This window comes from Odocoileus virginianus, chromosome 2 (assembly GCF_023699985.2).
Source record: "Odocoileus virginianus isolate 20LAN1187 ecotype Illinois chromosome 2, Ovbor_1.2, whole genome shotgun sequence".
NCBI classification, from domain to species: domain Eukaryota; kingdom Metazoa; phylum Chordata; class Mammalia; order Artiodactyla; family Cervidae; genus Odocoileus; species Odocoileus virginianus.
Window position 1 is genome coordinate 81,610,462 of NC_069675.1, and position 17,637 is coordinate 81,628,098.

Sequence of the window (17,637 nt, forward strand, 5' to 3'; positions counted from 1 at the left end):
TTTGAACTGTGATGTTGGAGAAGACTCTTGAGAGTCCCTTGGACTGCAAGGAGATCCAACCAGTCCATCCTAAAGGAGATCAGTCCTGGGTGTTCATTGGAAGGACTGATATTGAAGCTGAAACTCTAATACTTGGGCCACCTGATGTGAAGAACTGATTCATTTGAAAAGACCCTGATTCTGGGAAAGATTGAAGGTGTGAGGAGAAGGGGACGACAGAGGATGAGATGGTTGGATGGCATCACCAACTCAATGGACATGAGTTTGAGTAAACTCTGGGAGTTGGTGATGGACAGGAAGGCCTGGCATGCTGCAGTCCATGGGGTCTCAAAGAGTCGGACACGACTGAGTGACTGAAATGAAATGAACTGAACTGAACTGAACTGATGGCCCTGGGTTAAGTACTACAATCCTTATTTCATTAATAAAGAAAATGAGGCCCAGAGAAGTTAAGGAATGTGACTTTAGGCAGCCACAAGCAGAAACTGACCCCAGGTGTGTCCAGCTGTTCACACACGGCCCCTTTACAGACACTGAGGCAAAGGCTTGTAAAGCCTTCACCCAACCTCACGCTTCATTCTGAACTGACTCAGGCTCAGGTCCCAGGCTGTCTGGCCCCAGCAGTGATGCTCTACACTGCATGCTCTACCATCTCCCTACACAAAGAGGGTCTCAGCTAAGGTGATGGCTCCCAGAGTGTGACAAGGATACACAGGGTCTGGGGTTCTGCTCAGACCACTCAGCCAGAGGGGCTCAGAGAGAAATGAGGGAGAAGGGGCTCAAGCACCCTAGACATGAGCATGGACCACACAGTGAGACTCTGGTGAGTTTTTCCATGCTGCTCTTGGTTTAATGACTCAAGTCAGCCTAGAGTGACCTTCCTTGATCTGAATCCTCAAGGATCCACAGAAATTCCAAGAGCTCCTTTTCCCCAAAGACCTGGGGTAACCTAAGGACCCAGAAGATTTTGCTAGAAACACCATCTAAACCCACCTAACCGGCCATAGGCCAGAATGAGAAATTTGGCTTAAGAATAAATAAATAAATCGCTTCCTCTACATCTTTGCCAAAGGGGAATTTGGAAATGCCATTAGAAGGACCCAAAGAAGAAGAAATGCCAGCATAAATCAGTCCAGCCTGGATTCTAAAGGAAGGCCTGACCCATGCTTGCAAACATGGACAAAATAATGATGAATCATACCTTTCTCCCCAGATGTGAACCCTGAAACCCTGCCAAGGTCTGTTTCAGTGTTTTATTGATGGAGTCACATGGCCACATCCCAGGGGCTCAGTTCCCTCATTCATGGAGCCAAGTCTTGGTAAATGTTTTGTGTTTGCAGATCTGTGAGCTTGATGAGGCGTGACAATGTTTGCCAATTGCAGCCTGTCTTGTGTGCTTGGGGTCTGGGCACTGCTCACACACCAGTGGCATTCCAGCACATGACCCGCCAATAAACATAGATAGCATCTGCGCTGAAGGGTTCAGGACCTCTGTGATGATTATCATCTTGGTGGGTTGTGGTTTTCTTTTGTTTTACAAAGCCCACAAAATTACTGTTATGCTTTTCTAACAACAATACCACGTTGTTATAAAATTGTGAAGTGGGATTCTGAAGACCTGGATTTAAGCTGCCGTTTACTAATTTTGTAACCAGGAGGAAAAATCAATAAGTCTGAGACTCAGTTTTCTTGTCTGTAAAATGGAGGTGATAATCTTCATCATCATGGGTTGAATGGATACCTTACCTGTCTCTCTTGGATGGAATAATGCCAAGAATCAACACATTCATGAAAGTATAATGCAAACTGCCAATCACTCAATAAATGTAATATATGCCATTTTTCTCCAATGTGAATTCAACAGAAGTATGAAACTAAGCCAGGTGACACAGGCCTGGGAGAAAATCAGTCAGGTGGATAAACTGGATTTGTCAGAGGAACATCTTCAACCAGTGGGCCAACTTACAAGGCTGTAAAGAACCTAAATTATTAACCCTCTCTCTAATGTACTAGGCACTTCTAGGCACTGAGAATTCACTACTAGACAGTGGAGTTCTACTCTATGGAGAAACTCATAGTCCAAACTGGAAGTGAATGACAGGCATGTATTAATAATAATGCAGAAGCATTGGAAAGAACAGGCTTCTATGGCCTTGAGCTTTCTGGGAAGGGCTTCCTGAAGGGAAGGCCACTGAGCTGAATGTGGAGAGGTAATGAAAAATGTGCTTATAAGTCAAGCAAGTCACAGCACAAATACAAAGAAAGAAAGTTGAGACTTTTCAGAGGAGGATGCTGTTAAGCCATGGACTTTCTCACCTAGGGGTTGGTTCCTGGAAAGAGAGAAGGCAGGATGATGTACAGTGGTGACCCAGCCCTCCTGGTGACCCCACCACCTCACACTTTGTGGGTGAAGAAGAACTGAGAGACCTCAGGGAGCTGCGCTAGGAGATGGTAATGGGGAAAGGTCGAGGGTAAACAGAGGTTGATCAAGAAAGACATGAGCAGAAACAGTTCTCACCCACTCAGTAGCAAGGAAAGAGGCAATGCAAACTTCCACTTAGGTTTTTCCCACTTGAGCTTGAATCTTTGATAAATGGCAAGTCACTAAGCTTCACAGAGTCTCCGTTTTCTCAAATGACAGAGGAGCAGCAAGAACAATTGACGGGTGACCGTCATCATGATAAATGGAAGGTCTCCAGCCAATTCACGATCGACTGTGTAGTTGAGAGGCTCTCATTCGAATTCCCGAGGTGACATAACTGGAAGACATGTTCAAGCTTCCGCATTGCAGAGTCATTTTATCTTTCCAAGTTTTGTGTTGTTTTTTTTTTAAACCTCCCAATCGATGACTTTAGAATTGACTTTTCATTCTCATTTCTCCGGCTGCAAAGTATACTTTGGCACAAGAACGCCAGCGCAGGCACAGGAACTCGGCTCCGTTCCCCCTGGTGGATGAAGTGTCTGATCCTTAAACCAGAACCATCTGTGTGAAATGACTGGGAGGCACAAAAAAGTGCCAGAACCACAAAATTCCACCTTTGGTTTTGGCTTTCTGGCCACAAAAGAACAAAAATGCAGCTCTTGTTTCTCCCAGTCTTTCCTCCTCCACCGTCTGCTTGGGTCTGACTTCAGGTCTCGATTAGGAAGCCCTGAGGTTTGGGGGCCCACTCATCCAACTGCCTTTGGAGATCTTGCTGGAATGCAAATGAAGGTCATGGCATTGGCTGAGAATTAAATAAGTTTTTTTCAAAAAAACAAACTTCATAAATCCTGGCTCATTCTCACACAGGTGTATAGAAAAAACAAAGGAGATTTTTCTACATGTTCAGGTCTTGCCAAGACCCAAATATGAAACACGTATGAGACCCAAATATGAATGTTTTTTTCCACAGAAGGTGTCTGTTAAGACATTTGAAGTGAGTCCCAAGGAAGGTGAGCAATGAGTTATGGAAATATCATGCCCAATATCTGCTGAGAAGGACCCAAAGGATCTGCACACGGCATCTTCCCACTTTAGTATCATCCAGGGCGCTGTTTGCATCACCTGATAAAGATGGCAGTTTGGACCAACTCGATGGGGTGGGACCAAGATATTTATGGAGACGAGTGACGGGTGTTGGAAATTTTGCTCTCCTCCACACCACAGGAAAGCTTGAAGATCCAACCCAAACCAGAGCTCGTTCAAGTGTCAGAAGATGAAAATAATGTGGTTTGGGTGCACAAACGTTTTTATCTATAAATACCCTTTAGATGGTTCCAGTGCATTGAGCCAAAACCTAAATGCTGTGAGGTTTCACCCAACTGAATGGTTCCTGAAATAAAGACAAGGCAAGGACAAAAATTATCAAGATGAAATTGAAACACCAGAGACGGACTCTAAATGGATGACCTGATGAAGGAGCAAAAACACATCCAGGACATTAGTAACAAGTGTCAGCAGAGCGCTTTAGGTGGGTTATGCAAGCTCATTCAAATCCAGGAACATGGTAAATCCTTCACCAGAAATTCCAGGAGAAGGTGTGAGTGCTCTGCCCTATGAAGATGATGAAACCAGAAACTCGAAATGGAGAAACCAGCTCAGGATTGAAAGCCAGCTCCATCTGACCCCAAAGCCCACTGTCTTCCACAGGACCCCCTGGCCTAATCACACATGCGTGTTTCCCCATCTTGAAGAGGGTGTGAGCCCTTCAAGGGTCATGGCGTGTGCTGTCCCAGTCGCCTTGGATTCCATAGGACCAGGACATGTTGGTACCTTGGAAGTTGTATGAAGCTTCTCAGGCAGCCATGCTAAAATGGTTTATCACAACTTGGGTGGATTAAAACAACGGATGTTTATTTTCTCACATTTTGGAAGCTGGAGGTCCAAACCCAGATGCCTTCAAGATTGGTTACTACTTGGGGCTCTGAGGGAGCATCTTCGCCAAGCTTCTCTAGCTTCTGATCGTGAACCAGAAGTCTGTGGTTGTTCTTGGTTTGTAGATGCTTCACTGTAATCTCTGCCCCCATCTTGTCATGGTGTTCTCTCCGTGTCCGAGTCTGTGTCTCTTCTCTTCTTATATGGACAGCAGTCGCATTGCATTAGGGCCACCCGACTCCAGTATGGCTTCATTTTAACCCATTACACCTGTAAAGAACCAGTTTCCAAATAAGGCCATAGTCAAAGGCAAAGTGCTTGGGACGTCAACCTATCTTTGAAAGGGACAAAATTCAACCCATGACAGAGACAATAAATCCTTTGTTTCATTGAAATATGGTTGATTTATAAAGTTGTGCTAATTACTGTTGTTCAGCAAAGTGATTCAGTTATGCATATATATAAATATATTCTTTTTAAAGTATTTCTTTTTAAAATTATTTTCATTATTCTTTTTTTTTTTTTGGTCATGCCACATGGCCTGTGGGAGCTTAGTTTCCTGATCAGGGATCAAACTTGCACCCCCCCACTTTGGGAGCCCAGAGTTTTAACCAATGGACTGCAGAGGAAGTTCAATCTTTTTTTAAATATTCCTTTCCATTATGGTTTATCACAGGATATTGAATATAGTTCCCTGTGGTATACAGGGAACTTGTTGGATAGACTTGTTGTTTATCCATTCTGTAGATAAAATCTTACATCTGCTAACCCCAACCTCCCACTCCATCCTTCCCCCAAACCCATCCTCCTTGGAAATGACTAGTCTGTTCTCTATGTCTGTGATCCTGTTTCTGTTACATAGATAGATTTATTTGTGACAGACGATGCATTCTTATTTCTTGAATTAGAAAGACCACATGGCCCCCTCCAGGACTTCTGATATCATCCATGGTCTGGGAGACCCTATTAGGGCCTCTCTGGATACTTCAGTTCCCTGAGTACAACTGGTCCTCCTTCTTCCCAAAGCCTGAAGAAACCAGTCAGATTTGCCAAAGCCTCCACCTTGCTGGGGCCCTTCTGGGTCCTGATAGAATGAGGAGATAACTCTTCTCCCATTAGGTATCCTAACCCACTTCTTTTTCCTCTAAAAACCCAGGCAGTTTTACAACTGTGTGAGGAAGATGGGAGGCTTCTAGGTGGCTCAGTGGTAAAGAATCCGCCTGCCAGGCAAGAGATATGGGTTCCTTCCCTGGGTTGGGGGGCTCCCCTGGAGAAGGGAATGGCTACCCACCCCAGTATTCTTGCCTGAAGAATCCCATGGACAGAGGAGCCTGGAGGGCTACAGTCCATGGGGTTGCAAAAGAGTTGGACTCAACTCAGCGACTAAACAACAACAAAAAACAAAGGAAGATAGGAAGCTCTGAATGTCGTTTAAACAGGAAAGCAAATCTAAGAGCCACATCTTGATCCTGAGGCAGGGCACCAGGAGGATATTTATTACAAAAAAAAATAGCAGGAATAAAACTGAACCTCATCAAAGTGTAACATTTATCAACTGATGAGCTCTCAAAGAAATGCCAATGTAAGCTTCTAGACTTCTCTGCTGTCAGATCTTTGGGCTGTTCAGTTGGTTGGTTGTTGGTTGGTTTTGTTTGAATAAATAAGTTTTCAAGAATTTGATATTAGCAAACACACATACAATGTATGTCCCATCTCCAAGTGTGCTACGCTCAGTCGTGTCCGACTCTTTGCAGCCCCATGGACAGTAGCCCGCCAGGCTCCTCTGTCCATGGGATTTTTCAGGCAAGAATACTGGGGTGGGTAGCCACTCCCTTCTCTAGGGGATCTTCCTGATCCAGGGATCAAACTCACATCTCTCACATCTCCTGCATTGGCAGGCAGGTTCTTTACCACTAGCACCACCTGGGAAGCCTGTCCTACCTCCAAGATAGCCATAAATGAAGATGTTACCACCCAAGAAGATAGTAGCAACAGAAATGAATAAAAAGTGGCTAATAAAGCCCAAATTAAGAAAACTATAGAAAGTAACTAGGAAAATGTAAGCCCCTTCTGGCAATGAGCATTTGCATATACGGTTAAATATAATTTCCACCAGGTGCTTGAAGCACAAGAGTAAATATAGACGAGCCAAAAATGAAGCGATAACCTTTTTTCGGCACGGACACCACCTCCTCTGATTATGTGGCAGTGTTTTGAAGAGTTAAACGCCTTCTACAAACACCAGGTGGTGGGGTTATTACTGCCTTCACTGCACCTCATCACTGCCAAGGCTGCACATGGAGCAGTTTCACAGGGAATAGTTTACCCTCCACATTCTTTCCCTGGAAATACATGCTTCATTTCAGCCTGCAGGGCTCCATGCCTGCTCCAAAGAATCCTGGCATTCCAACAATAAAGGCAAAGAGTGCATGTCCTTTCCCAATTTGCAGGAGAAGAATACGTAGATGAATAGACATTTCCCAATGTGAAGCTTTATTCTGTAATTTTCCTGGTAAGTGTTTGGAATTCACTCCCTTTGGACCACTAGTAAGTACCAGAGATGACAGAGAAAAGCAGTAATCCTGATCACCACCACAGTTCTCATAGCACCACGCACCTGCCACCAGCCCACTGATGCCAATAGGGCAAAACACCAGTTTGCATTTGCATCATCTTTTCCCCCACTGCACTCTGATGTATATGACTGGGGGTGAAGGGGTAGGGCATGCAGTTCTAGAGCCCTGCAGGTTTAACCCTGGACTTGGCCCCTGTGAGCTCAGAATAAACTTTTGCTGTAAGAAGTAACAGGTGAAAATGCAAATCAAAACCACAATGAGATATCACTTCACACTGGTTAGGTTGGTTCTTATTTTTTTTAAATTAAAAAAATATATATATATATATACAGACACACAAGATGAGTGTGTACAAGGATGTAGAGAAATTAAAACACTTGTGCATTGCTGTTGGGAATGTAAAATGGTGAAAACAATAAGGCAGTTACTCAAAAAATTAAATATAGAATTACCATAGGATCCAGAGTCCATCTCTGGGTATGTATTTAGAAAAATTCAAAACAGAAACACAAGCACACCCACATCAGGGCAGCACTATTCATAACAGCCAAAAGACAGAAGCAACCAAATGCCTGCCCATCAATGGATGAATAGATAGGCAAATGTGGTCTAGACATGCAATGGAATATCATTTGGCCTTAAAAAGGAAGGGAACTCTGATACACACGACAACATGGATTAACCTAGAGGACACTGTGCTAAATGAAATAAACCAGAAACACAAGGACAAATACTGTGACTCATTATGTGAGTGCATGCATGCTAAGTCACTTCAGTTGTGTCTGACTCTTTGTGACCCTATGGCTGTAATCTACCAGTCTCCTCTGTCCATGGGATTCTTCAGGCAAGAATACTAGAGTCGGTTGCCATGTCCTCCTGCAGGAAGTCTTCCTGACCCAGGGATAAAACCTGCATCTGTTACATCTCTTGCACTGGTAGGTGTGTTCTTCACCACTAGCGCCACCTGGGAAGCCTTAATTTGCATTATGAGGTACCTAAAAGAGTCAAATTCATAGAGTCAGAAAGTAGATCAGTTCAGTTCAGTTCAGTTCAGTAGCTCATTCATGTCCGACTCTTTGCGACCCCATGAACCGCAGCACGCCAGGACTCCCTGTCCATCACAAACTCCCGGAGTTGACTCAAACTCATGCCCATCAAGTCGGTGATACCATCCAGCCATCTCATTCTCTGTCATCCCCTTCTCCTCCTGCCCCCAATCCCTCCCAGCATCAGGGTCTTTTCCAATGAGTCAACTCTTTGCATGAGGTGGCCAAAGTATTGGAGTTTCTGCTTCAGCGTCAGTCCTTCCAATGAACACCCAGGACTTATCTCCTTCAGGATGGATTGGTTGGATCTCCTTGCTGTCCAAGGGACTCTCAGGAGTCTTCTCCAACACCACAGTTCAAAAGCATCAATTTTTCGGTGCTCAGCTTTCTTCACAATCGAACTCTCACATCCATACATGACCACTGGAAAAATCATAGCCTTGACCAGATGGACCTTTGTTGGCAAAGTAATGTCTCTGCTTTTTAATATGCTGTCTAGGTTGGTCATAAGTTCCTTCCAAGGAGTAAGTGTCTTTTAATTTCATGGCTGCAGTCACAATTCACAGTGATTTTGGAGGCCCCAAAAATAAAGTCTGACACTGTTTCTACTGTCTCCCCATCTACTTCCCATGAGGTGATGGGACCAGATGCCATGATCTTAGTTTTCTGAATGTTGAGCTTTAAGCCATCTTTTTCACTTTCCTCTTTCACTATCATCAAGAGGCTTTTTAGTTCCTCTTCACTTTCTGCCATAAGGGTGGTGTCATCTGCATATCTGAGGTTATTGATATTTCTCCCAGCAATCTTGATTCCAGCTTGTGCTTCTTCCAGCCCAGTGTTTCTCATGATGTACTCTGCATATAAGTTAAACAAACAGGGTGACAATATACAGCCTTTACGTACTCCTTTTCCTATTTGGAACCAGTCTGTTGTTCCATGTCCAGTTCTAACTGTTGCTTCCTGACCTGCATACAGGTTTCTCAAGAGGCAGGTCAGGTTGTCTGGTATTCCCAATTTCTTCAGAATTTTCCACAGTTTATTGTGATCCACACAGTCAAAGGTTTTGGCATAGTCAATAAAACAGAAATAGATGTTTTTCTGGAACTCTCTTGCTTTTTTGATGATCCAGCGGATATTGGCAATTTGATCTCTGGTTCCTCCGCCTTTTCTAAAACCAGCTTGAACATCTGGAAGTTCTCGGTTCACGTATTGCTGAAGCCCGACTTGGAGAATTTTGAGCATTACTTTACTAGCGTGTGAGATGAGTGCAATTGTGCGGTAGTTTGAGCATTCTTTGGGATTGCCTTTCTTAGGGATTAGAATGAAAACTGAGCTTTTCCAGTCCTGTGGCCACTGCTGAGTTTTCCAAATTTGCTGGCATATTGAGTGCAGCACTTTCACAGCATCATCTTTCAGGATTTGAAATAGCTCAACTGGAATTCCATCACATCCACTAGCTTTGTTCGTAGTGATGCTTTCTAAGGCCCACTTGACTTCACATTCCAGGATGTCTGGCTCTAGGTGAGTGATCACACCATTGTGATTATCTGGATAGTGGCTACCAAAACTTCCCTGGTAGCTCTGCTGGTAAAGAATCCACCTGCAATTCAGGAGACCCCAGTTCAATTCCTGGGCTGGACAGATCCCCGGGAGAAGGGAACAGCTACCCACTCCAGCATTCTGGCCTGGAGAATTCCGTGGACTGTATATCCATGGGGTTGCAAAGAGTCAGACACAACTGGGTGACTTTCACTTTCACAGGGGCTAAGGGAAGGGATAAATGAGGAGTTGTTATTTAATGGGTATAAAGTGTCAGTTCAGGAAGATGAAAAATTGTGGACAGGGATGATGTTAACAGTTGCACCATCATGTGAATGTACTGAAGGCCACTGAACTGTACACTCAAAATGGTTAAATGGTCAATTTCATGTTATGAAATTTTTACAATGGAAAAAAAAGAACAATAAACAGATGAGTGTCAACATTGAACAACATTCTCTAGAAAGCATCCGGTTTCTGGGAGTTCCATCACCTAGCCAGCTTTAGCAACTTGAGAGGAGAGTTGCTAGGGTACCACCGATGGATATTTTAAGAATAATAAATGTGACGAGAGATTATTGTACTAAGTGAAGTAAGTCATAAAGACAAATACCATATGGTATCACTTATATGTGGAATCTAAAATATGGCACAAATGAACCTATCTACAAAATAGAAACAGACTCACAGACATAAAGAATAGATTTGTGGTTGCCAAGGGGGAGGTGGTGGATGGATTAGGAGTTTGGGGTTAGGATTGAGAGATGCAAGCTATTATATATAAAATGAATAAATAATAAGGTCCTACTGTGTAGTGCAGGGAACTATATTCAACATCCTGGGATAAACCATAATGAAAAAGAATATAAAAAGGAATGTATTAACACTTTGCTGACACCGTGTTATAAATCAACTTATTTCAATAAAAAAAAAAAACTTTTTATAAGAATGTTAAAGAAAAAGACTATAACTTTCTTTAATTCAGAGATTTATTATATTGACTCACAATTCCAGTACTCAAATAATCCCAGTTGACCACATTGGTGAAGGTAAAAGTGATAACATGAACTTACTTGGCAAATTCAGCAGTGCACATGTTGTAATATGAGAACTGTAAACCTCTTTTTCCTTCCCAGCCCCTCTCTCAAAAGGTAATCACTATTAACAGTGTCATAATGTATTCTTTAAACAACAACAACAAATGGTACCCTTAGACAAGTGTTATGATGGCACATATGCATGAGTGTATATTTTTACATCTTCACTTTGCATGTTTATATTTACATTCTGAGATTTTATATTTATAGTGCTAACGTTTATACAACTTGTTTTATACTCTGTACACTTTTCAGGATTTAACTTTTTTCCCATTGCAAATATTCAGAGGGATTTTTCCCTGTTAGGATGCAGAGTTACTTGTGTAGACTATACTGTAGCTACTTATAGACTGTTTAATATTCTTGACAAAACCTTTAAGCTGTGATGTAAATGGATTAAATACTCCAATCAAAAGACACAAACTGGCTGAATAAACACAAAATCAAAACCCATATATAATGCTGTCTGTCTGATGCTGTAAAGAGCAATACTGCATAGGAACCTGGAATGTTAGGTCCATGAATCAAGACAAATTGGAAGTGGTCAAACAAGAGATGGCAAGAATGAACATCAACATTCTAGGAATCAGTGAACTAAGATGGACTGGAATGGGTGAATTTAACTCAGATAACCATTACATCTACTACTGTGGGCAGAATCCCTTAGAAGAAATGGAGTAGCCATCATAGTCAACAAAAGAGTCTGAAATGCAGTACTTGGATGCAATCTCGAAAATGACAGAATGATCTCTGTCGGTTTCCAAGGCAAACCATTCAATATCACAGTAATCCAAGTCTATGCCCTGACAAGTAATGTTGAAGAAGCTGAACAGTTCTATGAAAATCTACAAGACCTTTTAGAACTAACACATAAAAAAGATGTCCTTTTCATTATAGGGGACTGGAATGCAAAAGTACAAAGTCAAGAAACACCTGGAGTAACAGGCAAATTTGGTCTTGGAGTACAGAGTGAAGCAGGGCAAAGTCTAATAGAGTTTTGCCAAGAGAACGCACTGGTCATAGCAAACACCCTCTTCCAACAACACAAGAGAAGACTCTACACATGGGCATCACCAAATAGTCAGCACTGAAATCAGATTGATTATATTTTTGCAGCCAAAGATGAAGAAGCTCCATACAGTCAGCAAAAACAAGACTGGGAGCTGACTGTGGCTCAGATCATGATCTCCTTATTGCCAAATTCAGACTTAAATTGAAGAAAGTGAGGAAAACCACTAGACCATTCATATATGACCTAAATCAAATCCCTTATGATTATACAATGGAAGTGAGAAATAGATTTAAGGTACTAGATTTGATAGACAGAATGCCTGATGAACTATGGACGGAGGTTTGTGACATTGTACAGGAGACAGGGAGCAAGACCATTCCCAAGAAAAAGAAATGCAAAAAAGCAAAATCGTTGTCTGAGGAGGTCTTCCAAATAGCTGTGAGAAGAAAAGAAGTGAAAAGCAAAGGAGAAAAGGAAAGATACACCCATTTGAATGCAGAGTTCCAAAGAAGAGCAAGGAGAGAAAAGAAAGCCTTCCTCAGTGATCAAAGCAAAGAAATAAAGGAAAACAACAGAATGGGGAAGACTAGAGATCTCTTCTACAAAATTAGAGATACCAAGGGAACATTTCATGCAAAGATGGGCTCAATAAAGGACAGAAATGGTATGGACCTGACAGAAGCAGAAAATATAAAGAAGAGGTGGCAAGAATACACAGAAGAACTGTACAAAAAAGATCTTCAAGACCCAGATAATCACAATGGTGTGATCACTCACCTAGAGCCAGACATCCTGGAATGTGAAGTCAAGTGGGCCTTAGCAAACATCACTACAAACAAAGCTAGTGGAGGTGATGGAATTCCAGTTGAGCTATTTCAAATCCTGAAAGATGATGCTGTGAAAGTGCTGCACTCAACATGTCAGCAAATTTGGAGAACTCAGCAGTGGCCACAGGACTGGAAAAGCTCAGTTTTCATCCCGACCCCAAAGAAAGGCAATCCAAAGAATGCTTAAACTACTGCATAATTGCACTCATCTCACATGCTATTAAAGTAGTGCTCAAAATTCTCCAAGCCAGGCTTCAGCAATATGAGAACTGTGAACTTCCAGATGTTCAAGCTGGTTTTAGAAAAGGCAGAGGAGCCAGAGATCAAATTGCCAACATCTGCAGGATCATTGACAAAGCAAGAGAGTTCCAGAAAAACATCTATTTCTGTTTTATTGACTACGCTGAAGCCTTTGACTGTGTGGATCACAATAAACTGTGGAAAATTCTGAAAGAGATGGGAATACCAGGTCACCTGACATGCCTTTTGAGAAATCTGTGTGCAGGTCAAGAAGCAACAGTTAGAACCAGACATGGAACAACAGACTGGTTCCAAATAGGAAAAGGAGTACATCAAGGCTGTATATTGTCACCCTGTTTATTTAACTTATATGAAGAGTACATCATGAGAAATGCTGGGCTGGAGGAAGCACAAGCTGGAATCAAGATTGCTGGGAGAAATATCAATAACCTCAGATATGCAGATGACACCACCCTTAGATAGTGAAGAAGTGAAGTGAAGCAGAATGTGAAGAAAGCAGAAAGTGAAGAAGAACTAAAGAGCCTCTTGATGAAAGTGAAAGAGGAGAGTGAAAAAGTTGGCTTAAAGCTCAACATTCAGAAAACTAAGATCATGGCATCCAGTCCCATCACTTAATGGCAAATAGATGGGGAAACAGTAGAAACAGTGGCTGACTTTATTTTGGGGGGCTCCAAAATCACTGCAGATGGTGATTGCAGCCATGAAATTAAAAGATGCTTACTCCTTGGAAGGAAAGTTATGACCAACCTAGACAGCATATTAAAAAGCAGAGGCATTACTTTGCCAACAAAGGTCCATGTAGTCAAGGCTATGGTTCTTCCAGTAGTCATGTATGGATGTGAGAGTTGAACTATAAAGAATGTCGAGCGCTGAAGAATTGATGCTTTTAAACTGTGGTGTTGGAGAAGACTCTTGAGAGACCCTTGGACTGCAAGGAGATCCAACCAGTCCATCCTAAAAGAGATCAGCCCTGAATACTCATTGGAAGGACCAATGTTGAAGCTGAAAATCTAATACTTTGGCCACCTGATGCGAAGAGCTGACTCATTTGAAAAGACCCTGATGCTGGAAAAGATTGAAGGTGGGAGGAGAAGGGGATGACAGAGGATGAGATGGCTGGATGGCATCACCAACTCAATGGACATGAGTTTGGGTAAACCCCGGGAGTTGGTGATGGACAGGGAGTCCTGGCGTGCTGCAGTCCATGGGGTCACAAAGAGTTGGACACTACTGAGTGACTGAACTGAACTGAACAAGAGACCCATTTCAGACACATACAGACTGAAAGTGAGGGGGTGGAAAAAATTTCCTTGCCAATAAAAATTCTTTTTAAAAAGTGGGAATAGTAATACCCAAGTTTGTTTTTGTGTTTTGTTTTGTTGACTCTAGCAAGTATATTCATTCCAATGGAATTGTTAGATCAAAATATGAGCGATTTGTATTTTCATGAACATTGGCAGAATACAATCCGTAACATAGCAACAGCCTAAACTTTCACAATGTGTAAGAAAACCTGTTCCCCACCCATCACCCCAGTCATTTCAGCACTTTGCAAGAAACACTGTTTTAATGTTTGCTTTTCTAATGAAGTGACTTGGTATCTCCTAATGTTTATTTTGAATTTCCTTTACTAAGAGATGTGCTGAGCATTCTTTAACACGTTTCATGTCCATTTTTTTTTCCTTTAAACTATTTGTAGATCTTCTTTACTGGCTTCCCTATCACTTTACCTTATTAATTTACCTGAGCTCTTTAAAGATTCTAGAAACTAGCCTTTCACTTGTTATATGTATTGCAGATATGTTCCCTAGATTTGTTGGGTTTACTTTGTTTCAGGTCTTATGTGCCAAAGATAATTCAAAATTTCCTCTTTGTCATATGTATCTGTCTTTTACAGCTTCTGGATTTTCGATCCTACTCAGAAAGACTTTCCTTCCTCCAAGTTTAAAAATAAACTCATTCCAGCTTTTACGTTATCTTTGCTCTGTGTATGTAATAGTGGGCCAATGGTGTTGCCGTAAATGAAATAAAATATAAGAATATATGAGAATATTAATACCAGCTATTAAAATAGAGATGAATGACTATGTCAAGTGATTCTCAAGAAACATGCCAAAACAACTCAATGGGAAAGGAATACTATTTTCAACAAATGGTATTGGGACAACTGTATATCCACATGTAAAAGTGGAGTTGAACCCCTAACCACCCCTATAAAAAAAGTCAAGCTCAAAATGGATCATAGACTTAAATATAATAGCTAAAATTATCAAAATCCTAAAGAAAACATGAGAGTAAATCTTTGTATGCTTTGGATAGGGCAATGGTTTTTTAGAAGGGACACCAAAAATATAACTGATAAAAGGAAAAACAAAAACAGATAAATTAGAATTCATAAAAATTTAAAACCCATGTTTCAAAGACCACTATCTTAAAAGTGAACATACAATCCACAAAATGGGAGAGATTATTTGCAAATCACACATTGATAAGAAATGTATCTTGAAGATATTACTTAACACTCACTAGAATGGATAAAATAAAATGGGCAAAATACCAGTCCAAAAAAGCATTGAAAAGCAAAATAAAAAGTAACATGTTTGGGATTTCCCTGGCAATCCAGTCTGCCTTCCAATGCAGGGGTGCAGGTTCAATCCTTGGTCAGGGATTTAAGATCTCCCATGCCTCAGGACCAAAAAAACAAAACTTAAAACAGAAGCAATATTGTAACAAATTCAATAAAGACTTTTAAAAAATGGTCCACATCAAAAATAAATAAATAAATAACACATTTGGGCAAGGATGTGGAGAAACTGAACTTCCATTCATTTTTGATGGGGTTGTGAAACTTTGAAAAGCAGACTGACAGTTCCTCAAAATATTAGACACAAAGTCACCATATGATCTAGCACTCCATTCTTAGATATACACCAAAGGCAAATAAAGACCATGTCCGTGCATAAAATTGTATGTACATGCTCATAGCAACATTATCCCAATAGCCAAAAGATGAAAACAAGTCAAATGTATATCAACTGAACATTAAATGATGAATGTACATCATTTATCATTTCAATGGAACATTTCAACAATGGAATATTACTCAGCAGTGAAAAAGAATGTACTACTAATTCATGTTTCAACATGGATGAACCTTGAAAACATCATGCTTCATAAAAGAAGCCAGTCACAAAAGAATGCATTTGTATGATTCCATTTGCTTGAAATATCCAGAATAGGCAAATCCATGGAGGAAAAAAAGTAAATTAGTAGTTGCTTAGGGCCGGGACCAGAGGCAGGAAGGACATTGGGGTAACAGAGAATGACTGCTAATGAGTGTAGGGTTTCTTTAGGGATGATAAGATTGTTCTAAAATTAGATAATGGTCATGGTTGTGAAATTCTATGAATATCATGTACTCTGGAGTCCGCACACCACAAATAAAGAGTTGGCATGCCACAACAAAGACCCAGCACAGCCAAAGAAATAAAACTGAGATTTTTAAAGACTATGAATATACTAAAACCCACTGAATTTTACATTTTACATGTATGAATTTTATAGTATTTAAATTATATCTCATTAAAGTTATTTTTTAACTTTATTTTAAAAATCAGACAGTGGATTCGGCTGAGCAGGCCGTCATCTGCCGCCTCGGAGTCGCCTCCGCCGACGCCGTCGCCATAGCCATGGCCAGTCAGTCGCAGGGCATTCAGCAGCTGCTCCAGGCGGAGAAACGGGCCGCCGAGAAGGTGTCCGAGGCCCGCAAGCGAAAGAACCGGAGGTTGAAGCAGGCCAAGGAAGAAGCCCAGGCTGAAATTGAACAGTACCGCCTGCAGAGGGAGAAGGAGTTCAAGGCCAAGGAAGCTGCGGCTCTGGGATCCCATGGCAGTTGAATCACTGAAGTAGAGAAGGACACCCAGGAGAAGATGACCATCCTTCAGACCTACTTCCGGCAGAATAGGGATGAAGTCTTGGATAACCTCTTGGCCTTTGTCTGCGACATCCGGCCAGAATCCATGAGAACTACCGCATAAATGGATAGAGGGAGGAGAAAAGTGCCTGTTCCGTGGATTGGCGTTTTGAATGCCTTCATGGACCGTGAGGTTTCATTTAGCAAGGCTTGAGTTATATCTTATGAAAAGGCATTAAATTATTTCTGTACATTATATAGTAGGTCCCTTCACTTTTTGCAGAATAGAAAACATAGATTCTTTGTACAGGCTTAGAGCTTATCCAAAGATCGTATCTTTTTACCTCATATTTCTTAGAAATTTAGTGGATATATGTTGTGTGTTTTCTATGCCTTTTCACTCAAGCAGCATATTATCAACACTGACTTTTTCTTTCTTAGATAGTTTTTTAAAACCCAATTTTCTTAAGAAAGAAAGGGATTAAAATGTTTTTTTCCCTAAATCTTTCTTGAAGGTCAGGGGCTTTATCTATGAAAAAGTAGTAAATAGTTATTTGTGACCCACATGAAACAGCGGCCAGCCTTAAAATAGTCCTTTCTAGCCAAGGATTAGAATAATGAGTCCTAGTGTTGGGCTGCTCTTAGTTTCTCTTATTCAAACTTACTAGATGGTAGAGTTCACTAACTTGTTACATGTTACTACTTGGTGTACTGATATTGTACTGATAATCACTGAAAAGTAAAGACTGTTGCGTTCCCTCCTCAAAAAAAATAAATAAATAAATAAATAAAAATAAAAATCAGACAATGAGCCATAGTCTTCCAACTCCTGTGCTAGATTTTAACATTTTGTGCTTTTCTAACATGATAATAACAATGGGAAAGAAAGAGGAGTAAAAGATAAGAAGAGAAAGTGAGTGAGAAACGGATGGGAGGAGAAAATTAGAAATGGATACAGAGCAAAAACTCAGAGAATGACTTAAAGAAAAAAGCAAAAAACATCTTTTCTTCC

The 17,637-nt window shown here is 41.2% G+C and overlaps 1 pseudogene; it reads left to right on the top strand.

Annotated features, from left to right (window-relative positions):
- The first annotated feature begins 16,364 nt into the window (after window positions 1-16,364).
- Window positions 16,365-17,369, top strand: LOC110130918 (V-type proton ATPase subunit G 1 pseudogene; annotated as a pseudogene).
- Window positions 17,370-17,637: the final 268 nt, after the last annotated feature.